At 40.5% G+C, this 22,425-nt stretch overlaps 1 protein-coding gene and 1 non-coding gene across 4 annotated transcripts in view; one reads left to right on the top strand and one right to left on the bottom strand.

Moving 5' to 3' along the window:
• Nucleotides 1–22,425, bottom strand: part of Pard3b (par-3 family cell polarity regulator beta) — a 1,018,635-nt gene that overhangs the window by 992,569 nt on the left and 3,641 nt on the right. The window lies entirely within an intron of this gene.
• On the top strand, nucleotides 6,654–6,761 carry LOC127693202 (U6 spliceosomal RNA). Its single transcript, XR_007979655.1, has one exon. It is a non-coding gene; the product is annotated as a U6 spliceosomal RNA (small nuclear RNA).

Consider the following 22,425-nt stretch of genomic DNA (forward strand, 5'->3'; position numbering starts at 1 on the left):
AAAGAAAGAAAGAAAGAAAGAAAGAAAGAAAGGAAGGAAGGAAGAAAGAAAAGGACAAAGAAATAGAAATAGAAAGGAAGAAAGAGAAAAGAAAAAAGAAAAAACACTTCATTCTAAATTGGAAGTAAAAATTGGAATGGCTTTCTTAGCATCAGGGGGGCTGAATAATTTATATTTCCTTGGACTAAAAAAATAGCCAAATATACCAGTTTCCAAACTACTTAAATAATTTTTAGACTCTGTACAGTAGTACTTAAATGTTTTCATTAGGGTTGTTTTATACCTAGAATTTATCAAACAAGATGAAATTACTATTTTAAGAATTTACCACAACTGTGACATAAATGCCTTTAAAACTAAAAACAAGTGTATTGGAAGATTAGCATTTGGGACATCCTCATAATAAATGTCCCATTTCATAACTTCCAAATCTCTGTGTTTAGCAATATATGTGTGTGTGTGTGTGTATGTATGTGTGTATGTGTATGTGTGTATGTATATATGTATATGTACATGTGTACATACATACATACATACATATACATATATACATACACACATACATGTACATATATATATGAAGAAGCCATGTGCATGACTGTCTTAGATGTTATCTTTGGTGATTCAGAATTAAAAATCAGTTAATATGAAATTGTTGAGCAATTACCAGGATCTGAGAACTTACTTCACAGCCAGACCAACTCATAATCTTAAGAATTGGGGGCATATTGAAGACATGTAGGCTGCTTTTGTATAGCCAACATTGTCTGACTATTTCAGAACTGCAACTCTTATTCTTCCATATTAACACCATAGATCCATTTCACACAGAAAGAATCAGTGGGTATACACTAACAAAGACTATTTATTTACATCTAAGCAACACTCTATAAAACCCCCACAAAAACCCATTACATTTAGCTACCTGTCTGTAACAAAGTATTATCCATACAGTGCTAGAATCTAAAAACCGAGCCCCTTATTCTCTTATGAATCTTGTTTCCATATGATAATAGAAGGTTCAATTTTTTTGGAATTCTTTTAAAAGCACTGAATTTTAAAACACAAAATATAAATGTTCAAGTAAATAGTATTAGTAAAATACAAAGTACTTGTTAGCTCAGCTTCCTAGAGAACTTTATCATTATTCTTTTAGGAAAAGACAGCATATAAATGGAAATACAGATTTGGGAGAATAATAGACTATGTTGCTTGCAGTCAACAGTCACTTGTGCAATCGTGTACTTTTCTGATGTTATGCTTTATACAACAGCCAAACAACCCTGAGAATAAGGTAACAATAGTCTTGGGCCACACACCTACCCAGAAAGGATCTCTGCTACTAAATGAATGAGCAATTTAAATAATGTCAATGCCCAGTTGGTTAACCCTTCAGAGCTGACATTGCAACAGCAGGTAACTTTACAAGAGACTCTAGATGGATAAAGAGAGGAACTAACCCTGGCCTGGGAAAGGGGCAGTGAGCAGGAAAGGTCTAGGGACCAGCCACAGTGGCAGGAATGTCAGGAAGACAGTGATGCCCAAGGGCAGGAGCTGAGTAGAAGGCTGAGCTGTGAAAACAAAGAGCCAGAGAGGACAAAGTAAAAGGCAGAGAAAGAAGCTGAAGGACAAACTGCGACCTGCACAGTCATGCCTCAGTACCCAAGGGTTGGGGAGGTACTGACAGCATGCCAACAGGACAAGGAGAAACCAGGGACCATGCGTGCCCTTCAGGGTAGAAGCTTCTACTTAGCAAGTATTTACCATAAACTAAAGCCTGTATCAGCTGGCAGGTGACAAGAACAGAGGTTGTACACACACACACACACACACACACACACACACACAGAGAGAGAGAGAGAGAGAGAGAGAGAGAGAGAGAGAGAGAGAGAGAGAGAGAGAGAAGATCAGATAAGTGACCACCTCTTCCCCTACTACAGACAGACATGGGAGAGTCATCTAACCTCCCTGAGTCTCAATGACATCAGTAGTCTGGTAGGAGAGAATGACGGCACCCTTCCACCCTGTCAGAAGGCATCAGATGAGATCATGCATACAAACTATCTAGAGTTCAGTACACTCTGTGGAGGTTAGGTCCTATCAATCCACCACTGCTATCATTATCACTATGGTTATCTCAGCCACAGAAAAGCCATTCCAGTAGTAAATACATCATGAGTGAAAACCAGTATAGAAGAGGCAGGATGGAGACCTTGTGGTGTGGAGATCAGGCTTACTTTACAGTGTCCTCAACCTCTCATTACAACATCCCTTCTGAAACAGGATGCCTTGGGCTGGAAAAGGAAACACAAACTGCCTGGAACAGCAGAGCCACTAGCCAGCCTCCGTAAGCTGTCCTTGGTCATCCATGTTGACGTTTGCTTTCTGTCACTCTTCTGAGCCACAATTTAATGAAGCAAAGGAATCCCTGTTTCACCTACTATAGACGGTCTTCAGAAAGCCCCCAGTGAGTGCTCATGTCCAAGGCTATTCCTAGACTAGATCCTTTATAAATGACGCATACCATCAAAATCATAACTTTCTGCAAGAGGGTAACAACTATCATCTTGACTGTAGCTCCAAGGTTCCTCATACATTTGCCAACTGATGAATACCAACTGTGTGAAAGAATAGATAACTCTAAGCATTTTGGTTATTAAAATGTAAATGGACCTTTGCAGCAGAACAACTAACAAACTGTAAGGGGGAAGGGAATATATACTTACTGTGCTTATATGAATATTTATAATTGATCAACTGGACTTTGATGCAGTATCTTATGGCATAGGTCAAACAGCAGCATCCCCTCACAGTGACAGAGAGACTTCTCACTGTAACCACCAACTCATGAGCTGGGTTAGAATCTGAGAGCACCCAGGATACTGCTCCTGGAAGTGAGGGCTTCCTGTAGTGTAAGAAGCCTTTCTCCGTAACTCCTTTCCTCCTCCTTCACCCCACCCCTAACCATATACACTATGCCTATTCATCTTGCATCTTGCATGTTGCATCGTGCATGTTGCATCGTGCATGTTGCATCTTGCATGTTGCATCTTGCATGTTGTTCTTCCTCCTCCGTGAAGCTTCTCACCCAACTCCCAGCTCTCAGAAGGTCTTCAACTTAAAGATCATTGCTTTTTTTTCTGGCCAGAAAACTAACAAAGCACTTTGTTCTCTGTATAATGGCCCAATATCATTCCTGAGCACACGTTTTCACTTCCTCCTTTTCTAATTAGGAGACATTTTTCTGGACTTCCTCTTTGGTGAGAATAAAAGTTAAAGGGTTATGAGTCAGTCCTAATTTTTTTCCTCTGGCACTTTACTGTGATTGATCCTGTTAGTCACACCTACATAGATCCACACAACCTCAGACACAGCTAACATAAGCCAGGACTACTATCCAGAGGATAGCCGTACCCTAACCCTCTATTCAGGTCATGTTGTATTTCACAGTTCATAATCACTTTTATGTTAAAGTCTAACTCTGGTTAATTTCTCATACAGTTGTACATCGCATACATTTAAGCATACTTTCTGCTATTTAAACCACTGTGACGGAGTGAAAGCAAACCACTAAACAAAGCCAAGCATTTTCCTTTTGGTGATATAATAAACTTTTGGTGAGACTAAGATAATACAAACTTTATTTTCCAAATAAATTAAAGCTGCAAACAAAATTCTAAGTGTGTAAGCCTATGTAATGGAGAAAAGCTTTGATGAGAAGCATGGTGCTCAGGGTGATTTGTATGGAGACACACACAGTTAATTATAAATGAATCATCCATCTATCATACTTCATCATAATAGGCCCCTGAAAGGCTCCTCCTTGGCAGCTTGTGGAAGTTAGCACTTAGAATGAATACTTTAAAGTAATAAATCAGGCAATATAAAACATATTTATGACTGGGAGGAACCTTTGGGATAAGCATGGCTCTGCCTAGGTCTTGAGAGTCTAAGGACCTTGTCTATATCTCCAGAGCTAGTTCCTGTTCATGGAGGAGCTAGGGCGACACACCTCAGGTTCCAAGGACAAAGCCCAATGCTTTCCCCTGAATCCTTACAGGTCCACCTGACTTCTGTTCTTTGCCTATGTCAGCTGAAGCAATGAATGTTGGTGGCTCTTCTGTCATACATGCTGCCTAAGTCATAGAAACAGTGCTCACAGAAGCCAGAACTAATATCAGGAAGTGTTGGGAAGCTCAGTCTGCCACCTCATTTATTTGATAGTTGGCTTTCCCATATTGAGCACATCTTTTCTGTGGGCCCCTGGGCGCCCCTGAAAGCCTACTCTGAGGTGACATTTTCCTAGTTAGGCTTCCTGCCCAGCCAATCAAGATTCCCAATATCCTTGAGAGGTCCCCTGAGACTGAGCCCCTCAGTTCATCCTCATAGAAATCATGATAAACTGACAAGTTTCATTCTTACCTGCTCAAGTTTGTCATACTAAGACAGGAGAAAGCTCAAAATAATGTATTTAATCAATTCTAAAATTGTCATCAACCTTTGAAGGTGAGGTACAGACCACCTCCATTAGAGACTCTAAGGTCCATCCTTCATAAACATAGCAAACTCCTTCAACCTTTGCCTATGCCAGCCGCAGCAAGACAGGCCCCAGAAGACAGCATGTTGACTTGCTTGCTGAACTGAGCTCCCCGTCCCCTACACACTTTGTGCCTCTACAGATTTCACCTATAAGATCTCATCTCTGTTTAGGTGTTTTCTTCTAAGAAAAGATCTCAATATTTGGCTCACACCAGACAAGTCTCCAACAATACTATTACAACATGCTGGATTCCATGTAGAAACATTATATACCACAATACACACTTTAAGAATCTCAAACCAATATTTTATTTCCTAACAGGAATCAGCATAAGAAATACTGAGGAAGTATTTTTTGATGATGTTTAACCCTTGATGCTACCAAAGCAATGAACCAAGTGCAGACATGTGTTTTCATAGAAAGTCTCTATTTATACAAATGGGAAATTTTCATTTCCCTCACCCTTGCCACTCCAACTGACCTAAATGACCTTCATTATAACTACACAGAACAATTCAAAACAAAATCCACAATGGCATCATACCTCCTGATGTTAAAAAAAAAAAAAAAAGGAATCAAGACTAAAATTTCTCTTTAAAAAGATTTATTTAGACAGTAATATACTAACTTAACATAAAACCATCTACTAAAACAGAAACAAGAATGCCAGGCAACAGCATGCAAGACTACCTGCTACAGATGTCCGGTTAATAGAGTGACACAGAGTTACACCTCCAGACAGTAATCATATGTGCGTCTGTCATTCAATTAATTATTACACTTGTGTGGCATATATCTTATCATGTAATTTCAACCTGTAGATTGATAGTTTATATACAGTATACTATACAAATACAGTGTTGTCATAAGACATCTACAGAGTCACGAGATAAGTGATCACAACCCTTAGTTTATTTTAAAAAGATAGCAGATATGAGCTACATACTTGGAAACAGTTAGACAGTTTTAGAATTTCTCTTTTCAAAAACACCCAAATATATAAACTGTGAGGGCACAAAAGAGGAGGAAGTCCCTGACATTGTTTGCAGCTAAAACACAGATGATGAGAAAAAAATTAAATCCTCTTGATACAATTTTAATATTTTCAGTGTGTCATTATAAATAATAGTGTGTTAGAGTTATAAAGTATAAAACGATGTGCCTAACTTTGGTAGCAAATTTTCATTAGTAAAATTCCAATCATCTCCTCTGATCAAATAATTCAGTGGAGACCAATTTCCTGCTTCTTGTCTAATCATATTCTTCACAGAATGCCCCAAACGCCAGCTAAGATTTAAACCATACATTTTCAATCTTCTAAATAATTGTAATTGTTGCTTCAAAGAAATCTTAATTAGGAGACTGATATGCACCCTCTCCTCTGGATTATCTCAAATATTAAGAAAGCTTAAGAATAGATATATTTCCATTGTGAGAAAACTACATTTTATTCCTATTTTCTGCTGTCTGTCCTACATGGGTAGGACATCCTACATTAAGTTTTTGGCTAATGACAAATCTTCCCATCCTCACCTTCAGGACAACTGACTGTTACTCATTATTTCTGTTGTTGTTAAATAAACATGGTGTATAGGCCAATGAAAGTTAAGGTACTAGTAAACAGACTTGGACAGCAATAGAAATCACTATTTACTTCTAGTTGTATCTGCTGTTTTTTTATTATTCCCCTCTCTCATTTGTTTCTCCCCCTCCCCATTGTCTCTTTCTCTAGTATCCTTCTTCTTTTTGGCCCACTCCTGTCCTTATTCTTTGACATCTTCTCAGTTTGCTCAGTATTATCATTTTTTCTCTGCTGTTAGTATAGTTATGGTATTAACTATTTTAATTGAGTATTACTGACTTCCATGGCAGGTTATCATTCTTACAGTTGCTACTATAGCTAGTTCTCTTCTTAGTGATGCTGGGAATCTACTCATGCGGTGACTGTGAGTGGGCATGGAGCTGGCTGCATCCAAGTCCTAGAACCTGCAGCTCAACCGTGCCAGCATCTGTATCAATTAAAGAATCCAGGAAATTAAAACTCTTAGTCAGCATCTTGGCCCCTAATGAACAAATTCCAATGCAGAAACACACACACAAAAATAATAAAAGTGTGCTCGCTTCAGCAGCGCATATACTAAAATTGGAACAAATACAGAGAAGATTAGCATGGTCCCTGCGCAAGGATAACACGCAAATTCATGAAGTGTTCCATATTTTTCATGAAATTCTTAGGCAAATGGTTGGAACTGGAAAATATCATCCTAAGTGAGGTAACTCATTCACAAAAGAACACACATGGAATGTAGTCACTGATAAGTGAATATTAGCCCAGAAGCTCTGAATACCCAAGACACAACTCACATATCAAATCACTCCCAAGAAGAAGGAAGGAGAGGGCCCTGGTCCTGGAAAGGCTTGATGCAGCATTGTAGGGGATTACTAGGACAGAGAAGTGGGAGGGGGTTGATTGGGGAACTGGCGGAGGGAAGAGGACTTATGGGACTTAGGGGGAGGGGGGAACCAAAAAAGGGGAAATCATTTGGAATGTAAACAAAGAATATTGAAAATAATAATAAAAAAAGAAAATAATAAAAGCAAAATGATTTTTCCAAAATGTACCCATTCCACAGTAAGTGATTATGATAAAAATGGATGGAATTACAGAGAACTTAAAAGAATAACTACAAAAATGAGAAAAAAGAATCATGAATGAATACAGATCAATACCTTACGAGGATATAAATAAAAAACATACCAAATAAAGACCCCAATGCTGGATGTAAAAGAAGAACTCAATGGATAGACAGAATTCTGAATAAACAAAAATTCAAATTGAAATATTGCAAATTAAAAGCTCAGCAAGTTAAAAAAAAGAACTAAATCAAAAGCCTCATCAATATACTGGATTGAAAATCAGAACACCACGGCTTGCAGGAAAGCAGACAAATTGTGATATTCCTATATACAGCAATACAAATAATACAGTGTAAGTGGAACACACAAGCTTCTGGAATGACATTTAAAAACAAAACTTGTGACTTATGAGCTCAGAAATGGAGATAAAGCATAAGCTAAACACATAGAAAACACGCTGAACAAAACAGTCACAGAAAATGGTCCAAGTACTGGGAACAAGATGAACATGCAGTCCCAGAGGCCATCAGGATGCCACACACACAGCGAGAGACAAGCCTCTTTATATCACATTATAGCTACAGTGCTAAGACTACAGAACAAAAGGATAATAGTGAAGGCTTCAGGAGAGACGCACCGTGTTACAAATAAAGGCGAACTCATCAGAACAGCAGTTTCCTTTGCACAACCACTGCAAGCCAAGAGGACTGGAAATTATATATTTCAAGCCCTGAGAGAGCAGCACTGTCAACCTAGACAACTATAGCCTACAAAGCCTTTCTTCAGAGTCAAAGGAGGAAAAAACCCATTCCATGATAAACACGAGTGTAAATAAATAAATTACTTGCTGAGAAGACACTAATATGAATTCTGTATATGAAAAAGGAAGATAAACACAGAAATGAGCAAATCTTACTAGAAGGTGGGGGGGGATAACCAAATGAGGGCTACCAAGGGGACCAGTGTAAAGAGAAAGTGTGGAAAGTATGTAGATGGTGAGTTGAATATGTGTGAAAATAAATATATATACTTATATACATACATGAAAATGCCAAAAGAAAACTATCATGTTGTTCAAATAATATAGGTGATGAAACAATCCACATATAGAGAGATGATCTAATCAAAGAATAATATAAAGCACTGAATTGTAATAGACTATTGTCACTCATATGGTTTCCAGTCCCATACTGCAACTAACTTATAAAAAGATGTTTGTTTGTCATTGGCTGACACGCCATCCTGCTAGCCAAGTAGTTCTAAAGATGAAGCAAAGAGTTGGGCTGGGAGAGCCTGCATGACAAAACATAGGTGGTCTCCAGAGAAGGAAGATGGCCTCTGAGACTAAGGCTGGCTTCCAACTTGTAGCCATGAAGAGCCAGGGCCCTCAGCCCTGCAGCTGCAGGACTGAGTTCTGCCACGGTGCTCTTCCATGAGCACCAGAGTCTGTCCCGCGAAGCCTTTAGATGGACTTGCAACCTCATTTTGACATTTGAAGGTTCACAAACTTAGAACAAAAACAGTCTGATAAAGTTGTGGCTAAAATCCTGGCTTGTATAAACCTGCATATATTTGATTTTAGAATGAAAAATCAAAGTATCAATTACTACAAAAATCCTCGGTCTAATTATGTGAGGATGCTATTATAATGCACCTTCCCTTCCCTGTTACATGGAGCTATGAAGCCAGACTTGCTTCATACATTTCAACCGAAATATACTTGAGTGGATTGAGTGAGAAGGCGGATATGAAAAAATCCAAACACTGAAGACAAACAATGTTACCTCAGGCCATGCTTCCAAGTATTTATTTTATTCTGGTAGTAGATATTTTTATTTTTAAAAAGAAAAAGAGAGAAATTAGCTTATAATGTAATCATTTGAAACCAATTAAATATAATTTTAATTTCTGCCTTAATTTCTATATATAAGTTGAAATAGTTTGCATAAATACTCTTTGTGAGTGTGTAAGAATTGAGGAGCACAGTCTGCGGAGCACAGCAGCACTCACTCCTCTTCCCTCCGATCTCAGACACAAGGCACTCCATCTAGCCCAATTCCATCCAGTTCTCATACTGAGCCAATCTAGCCTTTCTGGGTTCTCCCTCTTCTGAGCACCAAGGGAACTCAGTCAGTGCTGGCCTGTACATTCTAGCTCACATTTCCTTAACTTCCTGCTACACAGGGAAGTAATCCAGACCTAACATTGAAAATCACAAGTACAATTACTGTGTCACAAAAGAAATCAAAGATGACAAGGAGAACTCAATTTCTCCAAGAGTTTATCAAGCCACATGGACACTGGCTACAACGGCTCATAGTTCATATGCTGGCACTTCTAGGTCACAAAAGCCAGGTATCTCCACTAAATATTAAGGACTGGCATTAAAATCCATGGTAAAATAATTTCAATACCTGATTTTAAAATTTTAACCCCAGCATAACAATTTAATCTATAAATAATTGGAACTTAAAGTTGTGGGAATTTCTAATCAGCTGATCTGATGATTCACTTAATGTCCCTAAACATCGAACATCAAGAATCTACTGGCTTTTAAACTACATGTCCTAACCAATTAATAGGCAGTATAATCAATTTAATATATACCAACCACCTTCCTGTTTAAGTAAAACAAGACCAAACAAACAAACAAACAAAAGAACCCAGAATAAAAACCAAATAGTATCATTTATATTAAGGGAACTTATTTTTTTGTCTTGTGTGGATATAGATGCTGTGAATACTGAGTCTTGAAAGAAAGCATTATTTCTAACTGTGATCCTCTGTCCAAATTCTGGCAGAAAACATGATTTTCTCAAACTTGGCACTTAGAAGTTTAACAAAGAAATAATTTACAAAGGTTTACCAGAGATCACAGAGATTATTGAGGGACAGCGTGCAGAAGAGTGCTGAGCCTTGCCATTGTCTAGGACCCAAGGACATCAAGGAACACAGATGATACATGGGGGACAAGCTGTGAGTTAGTGGCCTGACATGAACTATGGCCTTTAAGAAAAGGACAGGCTCATCCCCAGTGACCTGGCAGGGAGGGAGAGTCCTGACCTCTGTTCTCTTGCTGGATCCTCTTCAATAGCTGACCCCAGTAAAAAGTCAAAGGACAAGGGCCCAGGCTGCCTAGCCCCTGCGCTGCAGATAAGACTGGAGAAGGGTAGAGACCAGGCTTCCCAGTCACTGAGACTAGAGTCTGAAAGCAGCCAAAACAGTTTACATACCCAGTAACTTAGCCTAATAACTCCTGTTTCTGGATACCACTTTGCTTTTTCTCACGTACTCAGATCTCAACCTTGAAGCAAAGCTCTAATACAATACCAAACAAAAATACACAAGACTGGCATTTTTATGAGCCTGTGATTTACAGCCTTAGCCTGACTCTCATAAACCCTTCACCTTCTCCCTTCCCCCAACACAGGGAGCTCCTTAAGGGCACCAACCATATCTTTCTTATCTGTGTGCCTCCAGCCCCAGGGGTGACAGCACAGGTACATGCACTGAAAGTCTTTGAATTCTGAGTGTACGAAGCTCAGACTGTGTCCTCTCCAGGTCCACCCGTGCTGCCCTGGTGTTCCCACCTGCAGGGAATGCCACACTTCCTTCTGAGCATCAAATCTCATTTGCTCACCTGTCACTTCTACTCAGCTCGGCTCCCATGATCAGACCTGAGCCAGCCTTCCCCCTCCCCCTCCCCCTCCCCCTTCCCTCTCCCTCCCTCCCCTCCCCCCTCACAGTGTCAGCTCCTTCCTCAAAGCTATCAATACAGAAAAGTAAGCCAAAGAGCTTGCCATCCAGCACAGAGGGGCTGATTCCTCTCTAGCTGGTCACAAGGAAGGACACGTGGGTGTGCACTGCCTGCTCCACACTACTCCCTCAGATAAGCACCCTAGGAAAATGCCCTCTTTCCTACTTCCCCAAAACAAGCAAAAAATCCCCACTTCTTCAGGAGGTAACACACACCTGCACTCTCAGCACTCAGGAGGCTGAAGCAAGAAGACTGTCATGACTTCAAAGCCAGGCTGGCCTACAGGGACACCCCATCTCACAAGGAAAATGAATACCAGCCCCCGGGACAGGGGAGACTGCCAATCATCCTTCAAAGTCCTTAGGCTTGGCTCCTTATTCCTTTGCCCAAAGCTAAGCTCCCTCTGCAGAGCACCTCCAGCACACAGAGCACTCTTTAGTTAAACGCCTGGCTCTGGCCTTTCTTTCCATTAACTTTCCAGGGCCTGTATCAACCTATATCTCAAACACAAAATATTTTTGTGTGGCCCAATGTTGTTCTCTCTCTTGACTTCTCCTAACCCAACAAACTGACTTATGGGTTGCTGTAGATGACTGTCACTGAGCATCTCCTACATGGAGACCCACAGAGGCCTCATGAATACAAGGCTTTTATATGATACAGGCTTAAGAGATGACTGCTATTTCCCTTCATTCTAAAAGTAGGGAGCCCGTAATTCTCCAGTCCTCAGCAAAAGCAGGCCAGCTCCCATTATTGTTTAGAGGTCACCATGTCTAGGGTTCATACGTCTATGAAACAATAATGACAATAAATCTGCCATATCAATATAAGCATCAGAAACCTATGGCTGGAATTCCCCATAGCCTTTCCTTCTACTCCAAGCCAGGCCATGAGGCAGCTCTGAGCATGGCTCCTCTCTTCTTGCTGAGAGATAAGCTAAGACTTGAAGACACCCTTCTGTCAACTGCCTCCACCCTAACTTGGTCCCAGACCACCATGGGAGTTTAATAACCTCACCTGGAAGACAAAAAAGGGGGGGGCAACATTGGCTTCTCTTATCTGAACAATGCTTGGCACGGAATCTGATAGGGACCAAATTGAGAGCAAAACCTTTCTAACCAGCCTGTCTCCTGATACCCTGCAATTGCATCATAGTGCAATACAAAGTGAGAGTCCTGCAATCAGAAAGCTGGCTGAGCCCAGCAACAGAAGACAGACCTAATTTTAGCAACCCCCAAGACAGGGATATCATGCCTGTTAAAGATAAGCCATCAAAACTGATGAAATTCAGCATCGTTCCAAAAAATCAACACGAAATTAATGGATACATTGCTGAAAATCAAACATTTCAAATATGAGATTGCATTGCACCTGTGTTCATGAAGAAAAATCATTATGATGTTGCTTCACTGGAAATCAGAACTGCAGAGCACTCAGTCTCAAAACTCAAGAGAAGTGAGTCAACCTGTCAGAATGTGAAGCTGTTATTTAAGACAATCAGTGCAGCAGATATAATGGGCCACTAAACGACTGCCTACAGCAAATGTGGATATGATGAGGCATTTGAAGATAATCAAGAGAAAAGTTGCATTTAGACTTCAGAAAAAATGCTACCACATATAACAATTTCAAACTTAAAAACACTGTGCTGATGACAAGGTCACCCTCACTTTTGTAAAAGAAAGAAATATAAAGGTTGGTATAATTTAGTAAGCATTTTTTTAGTATCCATTCTGTGCACTAGATACTGTGCTAAATGTAGGGACAGGAAAATAAACAAGACACACTCCCTGTTCTTGTCTAGAGAACCACAGAGACCACAAGAGAACAAGAAAAAAAAAAGACTGCAGGCATGCTGCACAGCCTGCCTAGCTACCCAACCATAGCGATCCAGGACATCCCTCATGCCCAGTGCCTATAGCCAGTTCCCCAGGAGAAGTGAGATCTGCTGCTACAACGCCAAGCCTCAGCCTGCAGGAGTGTTTCCAGACAGTGTTCATCCCATGGCACCACGTGGAGGCTCTGTGGGGAACTTTGAAAATCAAAGCAGCAGTGGGTAGGCATGGTGGGAGCCAGCACCCACATCTTTTCACCCAAGAGGAGAATCCCTTGGTGACATAACCTGTTCTGATTCTGGGATATTTACTAAATTATATCATAAATATGGGAAGTCCTGGAAACTCAGACATATGACAGCAAAGGGGAAAAGAGCAGGAGGGGAGTTCTAGAAAAGAAGAGACTGGAGACATGCTCTACCCTTCAGAATGGTTAGTATTTACTGGGGGTTTTCACTAAAAAGTAGAGAACCATTAAATACTGCTAACAGAGCTGCTGAGGTCATCAACGTTATACAGTAGAGTTCTCCGTGGAGAATGATTAGAGGGGTTAGGAGCTGCTAGCAACAGAGGGAATGGTTAATGGTCTGTCGTTATTAACCATGAAGAAATGTGAAATGGGGTGGCAGAGAAAGCAAATCCAAGAGGCACAGCACAATAAAGGAGCATGGCAATCACTTAACATATGATATAAGATGAGGGAGCTTCATTCATCATGAAATGAAGGACTCCAAGGTTTCTGAAGAGTACAAGCAGGTAAACTGTGGAGCCCTGTGCAGAACAACAGGATGAAGCAGAATGGCAGCAGGCAGATTCCTAGAGAAGAGGATGGATTTCTACCAAGTGTGGCACACTCAAGGTCTAGAGGCAGGGAGATGTTAGGTCTAAAATAACTTCAGAGCTAGAAGTATATCTTTGTGATCAGGTAAAGTAAAGGTATAAATGAGACCGAGGACAAGCTTTGTGAGCAGCAGCATGCGAGAAGGTGGGTATCTATGAAGGCTAAGTTGAATTTTTAAAATCCTAGACAATTAAGGGGGAATCTGAATGGGTGAGTCATCATCAACAGAAACTAAAAGTTACCTGAGTTTAAGTCACTAGGTCTTGATGGCCTTATTGAGAATAGCTGGCTAGGTAAAGTATGAAAACCTATGTAACAAACTATGTAATACACTCTTAACATAAATATCTAATTCATTATATAATTATCTGAAAGTCCCTGTTTCTGTCTCATAAAACATACCATGACAAGATAACTTAAGGGATGAAGGGTTTATTCGGATCCCAATGTCCAATTATAGACCATCATTGTGGGGGGAGACAAGATGGATGACCATAAAGCCGCTAATCACATTACTGACATCCAGATCAAGTACAGAGCGATGAGTCAAGGCATGCATGCCTGCACTCAGCTCACTTTCCATGCAGTCTAGGATGCCTTCCAGAGAATGGTGCCCACCTCCCCCTTGGGCCACAGATATGCCCAAGGACTAAAGGAAGCTACAGAATCCTTCACTGAAACTAACTCTTCCCAGACACCATACAGCGTCAAGTCCACTGCCAAACTGAAGCATCACAGTTCCACATTTTAAGCTCAAACAAATAGTTTAGACCGATTAGATTAAGCAAAATATGTGTAAATTTCTAAAATGGACAATAACTGAAAGCATTAAAATCCTTCAGGGCAGTCCCCAAGGTCTTTGACAATCTCGCCCAAGTTAGCTTTTTTGCAATAAACTTCTTCCATGGCCTTCCCTCAACTTTTCGTAACTCCCTCAACCACTTTGCTGCCTCTTCATTTTCCTTCCAAGTAGCTTCAGCAGCTTCCCTTCTGATGAGCAGTCAACAGATTGATTCTTAACAGACAAATCTGGCTGCAAATTTTATAAATACAGAAAGACTAATTGATCCTCACATGTCTTGATCTTCATATCTCCATCATCCTAAGGTGTGGCAACAGTCTGGTGGAACATGTGTGCTAGTATTTAACTCCTGATGCAATTCTCTCTCTTGATCTGAGGTTGCACCTATGATTTGCTGTAACTAATAGAGTATAGAAGTAATAATATGCCTATTGAAGCTTCCCTGTTGCTTCTACCTATTGTTTTCTTTGTAGCCTTCAACTTCCATTTTGCTATAGAGATCATAAGAAAAATGTAAGAAAAATCAAGTCTTGAGAAGAACTACATAGAAAAGCACAAGAAACTCAGTGAGTAGCAAGAACTATGGCCTAAGACATAGGAGGTGATGCCGCCAGCTAGTCAGTCTACTTAGCCAAAGCAATTAAGTAAATGAATGAAATCATAATGCTAAATATCCAAGACATAGAAAACAATCACACCAAAGCTTTATTTGGTCCAAATTCTTACTCTAGCAAATTAAGTTTTGGAGTATTTGGGTACTGGCAATAAAGGAGGAGGTAACTGCAATGAATAATAAGGGATACATGATAAAATAAAAAATCAGACAGAATTTATAAACAGCTTGCTATATTCCTGGCATTCTTCTATGAGATAGGAGGGTCAGCAATGAATGAAATAGACAAAGGTTTCTATTTATTAAACTGAATATTCCATTGCAAGTGGATAATACATTTGGTAAATAAAATAATAGAAAGGGATGAGTTTTTTTTGAAAGTGTGTGTGTGTGTGTGTGTGTGTGTGTGTGAGGGTGGGGCATGGGGTGGAGGGAAGAGGAAAGGGAGAGTTTGGGGTGAGTTTTAATTATGAATAGGATAGTCAAGAAGGCCTTCAGGAGACATGTAAAGTGGAAAAAAATATGAAAGTAAACAGATAAGTAACCAGGAGAAAATATTCAGAGAAAGTAGCACCTGAGGTGGAATCTGTCTAGAAAGCTTGACAATATGGGAAAAGATCAGTGTAACTGGGGCAGAGTAAGAACTGGGTGGAGAACAGAGGATAGTGATGGAGAAGTACAAGAATGTAAGTCAGAGTCCACAGCATATCCAGGTTCCATGATTCACAAAGAGGACTCCACATGTCATGTCATGTACATGCTTATAATTTATAAGTGAGGAACACAGAGAAAAAATAGCAAAAGAAATAGTAACAAGTGAGAAGGAACCTAGGGACAGGCGACAAAGACCCTCCAATGGAGACATGTGCCTTCAGCAAAGAGTTCCCAGCACACACGTATGAGTGCTGCCTACCAATGACATTCCTTACTCGAGACTCTAATGAGCATGACATAAAGGCACCCTCTGCTTACATATATGAAAATTCCAGCACACATACCTCACTTAAAAAGCAAAGACTAGGCATTCTGCTTAAGCTATATGTTTCACTTAATCTAGCCAGTAAGCCATTTCTATAGTGAACAGTTGGGACCCCTCCACAAATCTAACGGCTTAGCTTTGGATGCAAGTCTTCTGAGAATAGCAGTCTCACACCTGCTGTGCTAGTGTGTTTCTTCTGCCTTGACATCCAGGTCACATAGCACCCTACAGGCTGTCTGAGAGACATGGAAGCCATCAGTGAAACTGCAATAAAACAATGGCCCAATCTGATAAAATTATAAATGACCACCAATAAGAGGCCGCATCTCAAAAGATAAAATGAATGGATCCTGATGAAATACACACACACACACACACACACACACACACACACACATGAAGGGAGAGAGAGAGAGGGAGGGAAGGAGGGAGGGAGGGAGGGAGGGAGGGAGGGAGGGAGGGAGGGAGGGAGGGAGAGAGAGAGAGAGAGAGAGAGAGAAAGAGAGAAGGCAGAGACAGAAAGACTAAAATAAAAATATAAAGCAAATATCAGTATGCTAAAAGAAAGATGGAGGAGAAATCAGATTCTGAGTATGCTATGTTGCCAAAGTCAAACGAACTTGCAGGTTGGCCATTTGCAGACAGGTCACTAGAGGCTGGGGTAAGTAGAGGCTGTGGTCAATAGAGAAAAGAAACTATTGAGGAAGATAGTTCCTGACTGGCATAGCTGGAAAGGTGGTGTGGCCCTTTAACAACTGGGTTAAGCTATGGAAGAGATAAACATGAACAGGAAATCAGGAATTTAGCCTGTGGTGTGGCCATGTGTGACATCACTTGACATGGGGGTGGGGTGTAATAAGCAGAGATAGGTTGAAGCTGGAGCCATGTGACTGGAAGATCTTGTCATGGGATAAACAGAGAGGAGGAGTTGTCCTATCCCAGTCCTGTAGCAAACTAAGATTAACAGGAAGGAGAAGGGGTAGGCTAAGAGATTGAGAATAGCCAATACCTAGTAAGAGCTATGGAAAGTACTCAATGCAGGGAAGATCTAAAATCAGTGAAAATGATCCAGATGTTTTATTCATTGCTTCTTACTGCCCCATTACCTGTTACCTGTTACTACCCTTATTACCTGTTACCTGAAATAAAGGATGTACATCTTCATCTACCACCTGGGATTACCCAAGACATGTGATGATCTCTCCTAATGGTACAATTCTTATCAAAATGAAGGGGCAATGCCAGACAGCGGTGGCGCACGCCTTTAATCCCAGCGCTTGGGAGGCAGAGGCAGGTGGATTTCTGAGTTCGAGGCCAGCCTACAGAGTGAGGTCTAGGACAGCCAGGGCTATACAGAGAAAGCCTGTCTCGAAAAACAAACAAACAAACAAGCAAACCAAAAAAAAAGAAGTGGTGACATCTGAAATTCCAGCAACAATTGGACACTTGCCTTCTAAGCTTTAGATGGTGTTCTTCAAACAGAGCACAGGGATAACATCAGAGGCACATGGAGCCTTAGCTGTCTGCTTGGTTATGTCACATGAGGCCATTGATGCTAATCAAAATTTAAAATCCTGTCTCGTTGTTCTGTTAGCTACACTGCAAGTTTTTGCAGTGTAAATTACACTGCAGTATAAATGTGATTGCAGTGTAAATGCCCTAGAAATATCCCATTAGACACAAGTATACAACATCCACAATCCCCAAAATTTCTATTGGACCACCCTGCATTAGACTTTCCAAGGGAAGCCTGAAGCTCTGAATATCAACAGATTTCTGAGACTAACTACCAATCCCTTTGGAAAACAGTCTCATAAAAATATGACATTATCATTTCCTCACAGGGGATCCATGGCACAAAAAGCCTGGGAATGAATATTTCACAGATTAATTTAAGTCTTCTGAGCTCAGCACTGGATTCTTCAAACTGGGGTTATAGCTCAGTCCTCCTCCCTCCTCCCTCCTCCCTCCTCTCTCCTCCCTCCTCCCTCCTCCCTCTTCCTCCCCTCCCCCTCCCTCTCTCTTACACACACACACACACACACACACACCACAGTGATTAGATGAGTACTTACAACATTAAGTGGTGGGCCAGAGCCCAGCTAACGAAAGTCTCTGGATTAAACATACAAGGGGTGTGTGTGTGTGTGTGTGTGTGTGTGTGTGTGTTTGCACACACATTTGTGAGTCAGGGGTTGGGGAAGACAGAGAGAAAAAAAAGGTACAAAGGGGGATAGAGGAAGATGGGGAAGAAAGACAGTAAAGGACGAGAAGGCCCACAGGCCAAACCCACAGGCCCACCCGTGGCTCAGACAAATGGCAGCAATGTGTTATGTGACCCACAAGAAAATAAAAATAGGGAGAGTGAGATGTCTCACAAGACAGAGGACAGTGCAACTGACTCCCTCAGTTTGATACCTGGTGTCTACATGATGAAAGGAGAGAAGCAACTCCTGGACATGGTCTTCTGACTTCCACACACATACTGTGGTACATGTGTACCCATGCATGTACACATACATACATATACATGTGTGGGTATACCAAAAAATTAAAATATAGTGCGAAGTTTGAAATAAACAAAAATAAAAACAAATGTTTAAGCATGGTAACAACTGAGCCTGGTGATTGGCCAAGTGGTAATGGAAGCCGGAGCATTAGTAATTCCTTCTAAAGAGAGCAGGGGTGCCTGGCTGCTAGCTGGTGGCTGCCTGCTGGGAAAGCAAAGCCCAGTGGCGTCAGAACCTCTATTTGTTTGCTCTAAGAGAAGACAGAAATCTGGAACTGTATCATGAAATCTCAAAATTCTTACACAATAAGAAAATATAACCCTGGAGATGTATAGCAGGGTCCTCAGGAAATATCATGTCCAGTTTTCTGAGGAACGTCCAGACTGATTTCCAAAGTGGTTGTACCATCTTACAGCCCCACCAGAAGTGGAGGAGTGTTCCTCTTTCTCCACATCCTCGCCAACACCTGCTGTCTCCTGAGTTTTTGACCTTAGCCATTCTGACTGGTGTAAGGTGAAATCTCGGGGTTGTTTTGATCTGCATTTCACTAATGATGTTGAGCACTTCTTAAGGTGCCTCTCAGCCATCCGAATTTCTTCGGGTGAAAATTCTTTGTTTAGATCTGTACCCCATTTTTAATAGGGTTCTTTGGTTCCCTGGGGTCTAACTTCTTGAGTTCTTTGTATATATTGGATATTAGCCCTCTATCAGATGTGGGGTTGGTGAATATCCTTTCCCAATCTGATGGTTGCCATTTTGATCTTTTAACAGTGTCCTTTGCCTTACAGAAACTTTGTAATTTTATGAGGTCCCATATTCTTGATCTTAGAGCATACGCTATTGGTGTTCTGCTCAGAAACTTTCTCCCTGTACCGATGTCCTCAAGGGTCTTCCCCAGTTTCTTTTCTATTAGCTTCAGAGTGTCTGGCTTTATGTGGAGGTCCTTGATCTATTTGGAGTTGAGCTTAGTACAAAGAGACAAGGATGGATCAATTCGCATTCTTCTGCATGCTGACCTCCAATTGAACCAGCACCATTTGTTGGAAAAGGCTATCTTTTTTCCACTGGATGTTTTTGGCTCCTTTGTCGAAGATCAAATGGCCATAGGTGTGTGGATTCATTTCTGGATCTTCAATTCTATTCCATTGGTCTACTTGTCTGTTACTGTGCCAATACCATGCAGTTTCTAACACTATTGCTCTGTAGTATTGCTTGAAGTCAGGGATACTGATTCCCCCAGAATTTCTTTTGTTGTTGTGAATAGTTTTAGCTATCCTGGGTTTTTTGTTATTCCAGATGAATTTGAGAATTGCTTTTTCTAACTCTTCCCCAGCATGCAATAAAGACACATGCTCCATTATGTTCATAGCAGCTTTATTTATAATAGCCAGAATCTGGAAAGAACCCAGATGCCCCTCAAAGGAAGAATGGATACAGAAAAATGTGGTATATTTACACAATGGAATACTACTCAGCAATTAGAAACAATGAATTCACAAAATTTTTAGGCAAATGGTTTGATCTGGAAAATATCATCCTAAGTGAGGTAACCCAATCACAAAAGAATACACATGGAATGCAATCTCTAATAAGTGGATATTAATTAGCCCAGAAGCCCTGAATACCCAAGGCACAAATTGCATACCAAATAATGCCCATGAAGAAATATGGAGAGGATCCTGATCCTGGAAAGGATTGATCTAGCACTGGAAGGGAATATAAGGACAGAGAAAAAGGAGGGAGGTGATTGGAGAAGGGATGGAGAGAAGAAGGTTTATGGGACATATGGGGAGGAGGGATCCGGGAAAAGGTAAATCATTTGGAATGTTAACAAAGAATATAGAAAATAAAAATATTAAAAAAAAGAGAGAGAGAAACTTAAAAAAAAGAGAGAAACTTTAAAAAAGAAAAAGAAAAAAGAAAATATAACCCTAAGAGGAACATCATAGATGTCCCCGGAGCCCTGTGTGGGATACATTGCCAAATGGCATCACCCCAACTAACTTAGAGCAGGTGCCTTGCTGATGCTGAGGCAGCCTCTCTGGGTGCTGTAAAGAATGGCACGCATCCACATGTCAGAGAAGTAGAGAACTGAACAGAAGTCAGAAACCACAAGTAAATCAGACTCTGCAAATTAGGAAATGCTTTACAAATTCAGGCTGAAACTAATCTGTGTACCCAAGAACCATAAGATCAATTCAGACAAAAAAGGCATCAAAGGCAGAAAAGTTAAGGAATTAAAGAGTTCTAGCTATTCCTCTAGGCTGGTCACACAATGTTACTGCAGATCTCATGATTGTATAAATTCACTTAGATCCTGATGCCACAATTAATCAGAGGATGGAATTAGTCTTATCTAACTTTCTAGCTCTGGGAAAATGTTAACTTGGAGAACAAATTATTCAAGATGTATAAATACAGAAAAAGAAAATTCATTTGAAAAGCCTACTAAAGTTACATGGACTTACAATGGTTACTCATATATACAATAAGATATATTCATCAGCTTTAAAAAAAAAATCCCATCGTGCCCACTATCCAACTGACAATTTAATCCAATTCCTCACCAAACACCACTCTTCATTCTTGTTCTACAGTGTTTTATTCATTTCAACTCATCCAACTCACCAAGTACATGTGTATATATTCACCTTAATAACAAGCATCTTCTAGAATTAATTCTGGGTAGAAACAGAAGGAAAGTTACCTTGCTATAATTAAAAGTTATATATAGACATCTATAACACAGTGTCTTGAGTTCACCAGTTCCAAGATATTAGTGATAGATTATTCTAGACATTGGGGTGCTCTTCCTAATACCTGTGCCCAAGGTCCACACCACACTCTGTTGATTAAAATCCTAGCAAAAGGAATTCAGATACCTATCTTTTTCGAAATGCTAAATGTAAAAATCAGAAGTGATATTCAGCCAGGGTTGAGAGCCCTACAGGTTACAGTTCAATTATCCATTCACCTGTGACATGTAATTTTGATGATAAATTTAACTAATTACTCACTGATCCACACCTTGACTGCTTAAGGAGACAATCACCTCTACAAACTACTTCACTAAATTGGATTTAGTGCCCAAGACACTGATATAGTACCAGGATCCAAAGATAAGCCATCCCATAATTCTATCCTGTCCATTAATTTCACCTTCAGAGTGGGAGTCACCCAGTAGAAACAGGAACTCAGTGCTCCCAAGTTCAGAGCATAATTAAAGACTTCCCCCAAAGCTCCTCCTGTTCTTTCAGCTTCTCACCTACTTCTGGCCTTATCTTATGTTGACTCAGCTGGTTCCAACATACCACAAATTCCAGCTTGCTCTGGTATCCCTTCTGTAAAGCTGGGTACAATATCTCGAAGGGATTCCGTGGGCTCCACTCACCCTTCGGCCCTTAGAAATTACATCTGCCATCCTGTCTTGAAGTCCTTCTCCTGTCTAGATTATTCAGAACTCTGGAAGAAACATTCATGTTCCCACCAGGTTTCTCTTCCATTGTATCTCCCTCCAGCTGGACTTATAAAAGATCTTGCCCATTTATTGTTTGTCAGTAGGCTGAGGAACATCTTTCGTAGATGCTCTGTAACCTCAATAGAATTTGCGTCATAAATAGTACTTCTCCCTATAACGTGTACACTTTTTCCATAAAATAATCAGTGAAGAAGAATGGGACCATTTCGTTGCAGCTAGGGGTGTAGCTCAGTAGTAGAGCACTCCATTAACCTGGATAAAACCCTGAGTCCTATCCACTCTCTAAGAAAAACAAAATTTCTTGGTGTGTGGTTATATTTGCTAACAAAAAACATCTTATAAAGACAAACTGGAAAAGAAGCGTACATGGCAAAATAGGAGGCTATTTGGTTAAAGGCTGAGAGTAAGGAACAAGAAATATGGCCCCTGGGTT

This window comes from Apodemus sylvaticus, chromosome 9 (genome assembly GCF_947179515.1).
Source record: "Apodemus sylvaticus chromosome 9, mApoSyl1.1, whole genome shotgun sequence".
Taxonomy (NCBI): domain Eukaryota; kingdom Metazoa; phylum Chordata; class Mammalia; order Rodentia; family Muridae; genus Apodemus; species Apodemus sylvaticus.